The sequence below is a fragment of the Phyllobates terribilis genome, unplaced genomic scaffold, assembly GCF_046119375.1.
Source record: "Phyllobates terribilis strain yellow unplaced genomic scaffold, ASM4611937v1 Scaffold_5__5_contigs__length_657084704, whole genome shotgun sequence".
In the NCBI taxonomy this organism is placed as follows: Eukaryota; Metazoa; Chordata; class Amphibia; order Anura; family Dendrobatidae; genus Phyllobates; species Phyllobates terribilis.
In genome coordinates this window covers 413,609,600-413,616,804 of record NW_027362765.1, presented here as the reverse complement: position 1 = coordinate 413,616,804, position 7,205 = coordinate 413,609,600, and positions in this window count along the sequence as shown.

Sequence of the window (7,205 nt, the reverse complement as noted above, 5' to 3'; positions counted from 1 at the left end):
GACTGTCAGCACCCTGGTTATAGAGCTCCAAAGCCATTTCACACAGCTGATCGCAGGGCTGTGGAGTCGGTATAAAATGGACCAACTCCAACTCCTAAAATATATAATAAATTGGGTACAGTAGTTCACTGCAGTTTGTGGGGAATATTTTTTTCATAAGAATTTGGGAAAGTTATGAAATGTCCTATAAATGTCTGTCCTATTCCTGATCTAAGGGTCTAGACTTTTAGCTGAGATGAATCTGTGCTACAGTAAATGTATCCCTTAAACATGAGCCATGTATGAGAGAGTCTCGGAGTTGGAGTCTGTGTCATGGAAACTGAGGAGTTGGCGTTGGAGTCGGAGGTTTGGCTTACCGACTCCACAGCCCTGGCTGATCGAAGGGGGTATCTGTAGTCGTACTTTCACCAATATACAGTGGCATGTAAAAGTTTGGGCACCCCTGGTCAAAATCACTGTTATTGTGAAGTTAAGCAAGTTGAAGATGAAATGATCTCTAAAAGGCATATTGTTAAAGATGACATATTTCAGTTGTATTTTAGGCAAATAAATATATAGTCATTGTAATTTTTTAAAATGGAAAAAAAAAAAAAGGGAAATGGGCCTATGCAAAGGTTTGGGCACCCTTGGAGATTTGTGTGCTTTGATAATTTTGACCAAGGTTTCAGACCTTAATTAGACCTTAACAAGGGTTATGGCTTGTTCACTACCATCGTTAGGAAATGCCAGGTGATGAAAATTTCCCAGCTTTGTTAAAACCGAGCCTCCTCTAACTTTATGCCAAAAAAACAGCAGCCATGGTTCTTCTAAGCAGCTGCCTAGCACTCTGAAAATGAAAATGGTGGAGGCCCATAATACAGGAGAAGGCTATAAGAAGATAGCAAAGTGTTTTCAAGTTGCTCTTTCCTCAGTTTGAAATGTAATTAAGAAATGTCAGTTAACAGGAACAGTGAAGGTCAAGATAAGGTCCGAAAGACCAAGCAAAACTTCAGTGAGAGCTGTTCGTACGATTGCTAGAGAGGCAAATCAGAACCCCAGCTTGACCTCAAAAGACCTACAGAAAGATTTAGCAGACTCTAGCTTTGTGGTTCATTGTTCTACTGTTCAGAGACACCTGCACAAATATGACCTTCATGGAAGAGTCATCAGAAGAAAACCTCTCCTGCAGCCTCACCATAAAATTCAGATCAAAGAGCCTCGGCACTCAATCGTCCTTTTGCAAGAGAAAATTTATTGACTTTGTGAAATAAATCTGTACACAGAAATAACACCAAAACGTTTCGGTCTTAGCGACCTTCTTCAGTTGACTGTAGAAAATAGGACAATGTCATAGACAATTAGATACAGAACGATACAAATATCATTTCTAGATGACATAGTGAAAAAACAGCATATCATAAGTAGTGAAACAGAAATCCTTCCCATTATATTATACAAGTGTGCACAGTAATGCATAAGCGAAATATATATCTTATAGATACACAGTATACTTTTCCATAATATGTAGGGAAATCACAAAGGAGGGGGGGGGGGAAGAAGAAGGACAGGGAGAAGGGGACAAAGGGATGGAGCACATAGGTATGGGGGGAAGGGGAAGAAAAATTAGAACACAAGATAGCTGGCAGAAGTGGGCACATACCGGGTAATTCTGTGAGAGATGTGAGCAATAAGTGGGTCCCAATAGGGCTGCCTAAAGGTGAGAAGGTGAAAGAAATCAGAGGCAAGGACCTCACAGAGTGCGCCAGAAAGGCGTGCTGTGCCAAAGGTTACCTGCTGAGAAGCGCGTGGGGGCATGGACATCACAACGCGGTCTCCACCGCTAGTTGGAGTAACCATAAGTGCAGAGAGGGAGGTTAATAAAGGGTCTAAAATGCAAAAGACGCGCGAATCCGAAACGCCGGACCGCGCATACCGGAAGTGCCATACGACGCAACCGGAAATGACGTTAGCGGGTCACCGTCTGCGTTCCACAGAGGGAGAGCGCAAACCGGAAGTTCCTGTTTGAAGCGAACAGGAAGTGACGAAAGCCGGTGCGTTCCATGAAGGGATCACTTGCGTTCCAGGACGGTGTACATAGCCATATACCTCTCGTTGTTTCCCTCCCCTGGCTATGTACACCGTCCTGGAACGCAAGTGATCCCTTCATGGAACGCATCGGCTTTCGTCACTTCCTGTTCGCTTCAAACCGGAACTTCCGGTTTGCGCTCTCCCTCTGTGGAACGCAGACGGTGACCCGCTAACGTCATTTCCGGTTGCGTCGTATGGCACTTCCGGTATGCGCGGTCCGGCGTTTCGGATTCGCGCGTCTTTTGCATTTTAGACCCTTTATTAACCTCCCTCTCTGCACTTATGGTTACTCCAACTAGCGGTGGAGACCGCGTTGTGATGTCCATGCCCCCACGCGCTTCTCAGCAGGTAACCTTTGGCACAGCACGCCTTTCTGGCGCACTCTGTGAGGTCCTTGCCTCTGATTTCTTTCACCTTCTCACCTTTAGGCAGCCCTATTGGGACCCACTTATTGCTCACATCTCTCGCAGAATTACCCGGTATGTGCCCACTTCTGCCAGCTATCTTGTGTTCTAATTTTTCTTCCCCTTCCCCCCATACCTATGTGCTCCATCCCTTTGTCCCCTTCTCCCTGTCCTTCTTCTTTCCCCCCCCCCCCTCCTTTGTGATTTCCCTACATATTATGGAAAAGTATACTGTGTATCTATAAGCTATATATTTCGCTTATGCATTACTGTGCACACTTGTATAATATAATGGGAAGGATTTCTGTTTCACTACTTATGATATGCTGTTTTTTCACTATGTCATCTAGAAATGATATTTGTATCGTTCTGTATCTAATTGTCTATGACATTGTCCTATTTTCTACAGTCAACTGAAGAAGGTCGCTAAGACCGAAACGTTTTGGTGTTATTTCTGTGTACAGATTTATTTCACAAAGTCAATAAATTTTCTCTTGCAAAAGGACGATTGAGTGCCGAGGCTCTTTGATCTGATATACCAGGTTTCGGCCCCTACTCGTGCACACTCATAGGGAGTGCAGTGATTTATATCTTTACTCACCATAAAATTCAGCATCAGAAGTATGCAAAAGAACATCTAAACAAGCCTGATACATTTTGGAAACAAGTTCTGTCGACCGAAAAGGTTAAAATAGAAATCTTTGGCCACAATGATCAAAGGTATGTGTGGAGAAAAAAGGCCACCAAATTTCAGGAAAATAACATCTCGACAGCTATTAAGCATGGGTGTGGATCATCATTCTTTGGGGTTGTGTTGCAGCCGATGGTACAGGGGGCATTTCACGGGTAGAGGGAACAATGGATTCAAAGAAATTTCAGCCAATTCTTGATCCAACATAACACCATCTGTAAAAAAGCTGAAGTTGAAAAGAGGATAGCTTCTACAAATGGACAATGATCCTAAACAAACATCAAAATCCACAATAGGCTACCTCAAAAGGTGCAATCTGAAGGTTTTACAATGGCCCTCACAGTCCCCTCTTCTGAACATCAATGAAAATCTGTGGCTAGACCTCAAAATAGCAGTGCATGCAAGACGACCAAGGAATCTCACAGAACTGGAAGGATTTTCCAAGGAAGAATGGATGAAAATCCCTCAAACAAGAATTGAAAGACTCTTGTCTGGCTACAAAAAGCTTTTACAAGCTGTGATACTTTCAAAAGGGTGCGCTACTAGGTACTAACCATGCAGGGTGCCCAAACTTTTGCATTGGTCTATTTTCCTTTTTCGGCATTTTTAAAATGTAAAAGATTAAAAAATATATATTTTTGGTCTAAAATACAAAGGAAGTCTGTTATCTTTAACTTCAGGCCTTTTAGAGATCATTTCATCTTCAACTTGCTTAACTGTTCACAATAACACTAACTTTGACCAGGGGTGCCCAAACTTTTACATGCCACTGTAATATTGATGACTTATTCTTAGGATAAGACATCTATTTTTAATGGATAATTTCTTCCAAATCAGGTTTAGTCTCTGTTCACATCACAATAGAGGCCTACATTTGGCATATTTGCCAAGAAAGCTCTTGGAATATGTGTCAAACATATCCATAGACCTTAAGCTGAAAAAGAGAATGGTCAGCACCTCCAAAAACATACGTTGATCTAATGCTTCTCGGCAAAAATATATAAAACTGAACATGAGGTTCTTAGTTTAACATTCTGGTCAGACTGTATGAAGTCCACTGCCACGTCACGGCAAACCTCTTAGTGGGTCCTAATATTTCCTGCCTGAACAGGAGCGGAGCCGTTCGCCAACCACCGCTGCAGCGACAATGCACCAGCAGGGAGGGCGGCCTGGTGCCTCACAGCACCCATGCTGCAAGACCGAGTCCCCATGACTCCAGGCCACGCCGCCCCACAAGCACAAAACCACAGCAACAATGGCCTACACACTGCACGAACACCACATGAAAGGAGCATTGTGACTCACCTTCCTCAAGTGAGAGCAAAAATAGGCTAGACCTTCTTTGCAGTCTCCTGCTAATTAAAATCCCCTATGCCAAATGGGAGGAGTGCACATCCAAAAAAAAGGACAGATCATGCATTAAGCTGAAAAAGAATGAACAGCATCTCCAATGCTTCTTTCATATGTTGTTGGTGCAGTGTGTTGGCCATTGTTGCTGTGGTTTTGTGCTTGTGGGGCATGTTCAGTTTTATATATTTTTGCCGAGAGGCATTAGATCAGTGTATGTTTTTGGAGGTGCCGTCCATTCTCTTTTTCAGCTTATATCCATAGACCTGTTTTCACCCCATGAATGACAAAAAGTGTCCATTTGATATACACTTTGCTGGGTCGCATTGGTTGCTGCCAGTTCTGAGCTGATGGCACTGCTGGACATTCTGATTTAGAAGAAAAGTAAACCTGATTTGCCTTCCATCTGCTGCACTAAGTTTTTTTGGCTGACCACTTCATCTACAGCGCTCAACTTTGTCTATTTCTTGGTGTTTCTTCAAAAGAGTTTGAACAGCACATTGAGAAACCCCAGTCTGCTGGGAAATTTTGGGCTGGGAGAGACCTTGTTGATGCAGTGTAACTACCTTGTGTCTTGTTGCTGTGTTAAGTCTTGCCGTAATGTATGACCTGTGGCATAAAACGGTCTTCTTCAATTTCACCTTTGTAGCAGAGTTTGGCTGTTCCTAATCCAATTTTAAGCCTCAAACACGGATGTTTCCGTTTCAGTTAATGCCTTTGTTTCAAGCTAAACATGAAAATGATGGTCATTACCACCGGTTTGTTATACACTACTCACAAAAAGTTAAGGATATTTGTCTTTCGGCTGAAATTTCAGGATGATGCTAAAATGCACTCTAACCTTTTCAGGTGAATGTGACCGTCTCTAAACTTTTGACTACTCATGTCCAACTGTTCAATGTTTCAGTACTGTTTGCACAACTTGTTGTTCTCTAACAAAGAGCTTAATAGAAAAATTCACAACAGGTGTTTGATCAAATAAATAGTGGGGTCCAAATAGAATTGCTATTAAACAGTCCTCCTCATCACACTGTTCGCATTTTGACATCATAAGATAAAGACGATACCTAACAATTGATCACCAGTACCCGACATTGCGAGGCTTCAAGCAGGATGTTCTCAAACGGAAATGGCCAGTGAGCTTAGAGTGTCAGTCAGACCATTTGAAACCGTTTACATAAGCGTGGTCTGTGTGTTAGACGACCTGCAATGGTATCTGATCACACCACCAGATACATGGGCCAGTGAGCATCTACGCTGGACGAGGGACCAGTGGGCCTCAGTGCTGTTCACTGATGAAAGTCGATTCACGTTGAGCAGAAATAATGGTCACCAACGATGTTGAAGATGTCAAGGAGAGCACTAAGCATCTGCCACTTTTTTCAACAGATGAGTCTTTGGTGGTGGTGGTGGTGTTAGTGTGGACAGGTGACTAGTCAATACAGAACTGTCCTACACTTTGTGAATGGTACAGTGACAAACCCCTACTTGAATAACATCATTAATCCAGTCATCCTGCATGAACATCACGGGACTAATTTCATCTTCATGGACGACATTGCTCCAGCTCATAGAGATCCCATCATTAGGGAACAGCTGCTGGAGACTGGGGTACCTCAGATGGAGCGGACTGCACTTTCTCCAGACCTGAATCCCATAGAAAATCTATGGGATCAGCTGAGTCGCCGTGTCGAGGCTCGTAACTCTACCCCAGAAGCTCAATGACCTGAGGGCCGCCCTTCAAGAAGAGTGGGATGCCATGCCTCAGCAGACAATAACTCCACTTGTGAACAGCAGGAGACGTCGTTGTCGAGCTGTAATTGATGCTCAAGGCCACATGACAAGTTATTGTGAAATTGACATTCTTTGGGGGAGTATATTCACCACTACTGTTGGCTTTTGTTTCAATAAATTGTTTCAGATGAGGAAATCACCATTGCTGCTTCTAGTGCATTGAGCTGTTGGGTGCATTGCTGGAAAAGGGAAAAAAAAAAAAAAACTCTTTAAATCTCTTAGTTTGCGAGTGTGAACGAGCTGAGTGTGACCGGAGAGTAAGTGCCAACGAAAGTAAATGTGTGACTTGTTTTTCAGTGACTTTGGATTCAGGGAGTTTGGAAGGGAGGACTTTGGACTGAATTGCTGTCTGTATTTTATTAATTCTTTACTTTTCTTTTTACTTAACATTCTGTCTATTGCAATCCCCATTAGGAAATGAGCTCCATTATTGACAATGCTATCCAGTGTACATCTTGCCACATGTATGCATTCCTTGAACGGCCGGTCGTGGGTGCATACTGCTGTGCGAGATGTGTGCACGTTGTGCGTTTGGAAGCCCATATACTGGATCTAAATGAGCAGCTGGCAACACTGAGATCCATTGACAATATGGAAAGGAGTCTGCTGCTCACTGAGCAGCAGCTCACTGGGGTAGATGTGGGGGAGGGTGGTAGTCGGGAGCTGCAGGACAGTGAGGCCGCTAGTTGGGTGACAGTTAGAAGGGGGGGTAGAGGGAAGAGTGCCAGGGAGGCTAGTCCTGATCTGGCACACCTCAATAAGTTTGCAAAGTTGGCAGATGAGGGGAGTGACGGTACAGGGGTAGCACTGCTGCAGCAAGGCATGTCCACTGAAAGCCGGAGGAGTGTCGGCTCCAGTAAAGAGGGAAATAGGAGAGCAGGGCAGGTCAGGCAGGTTCTGGT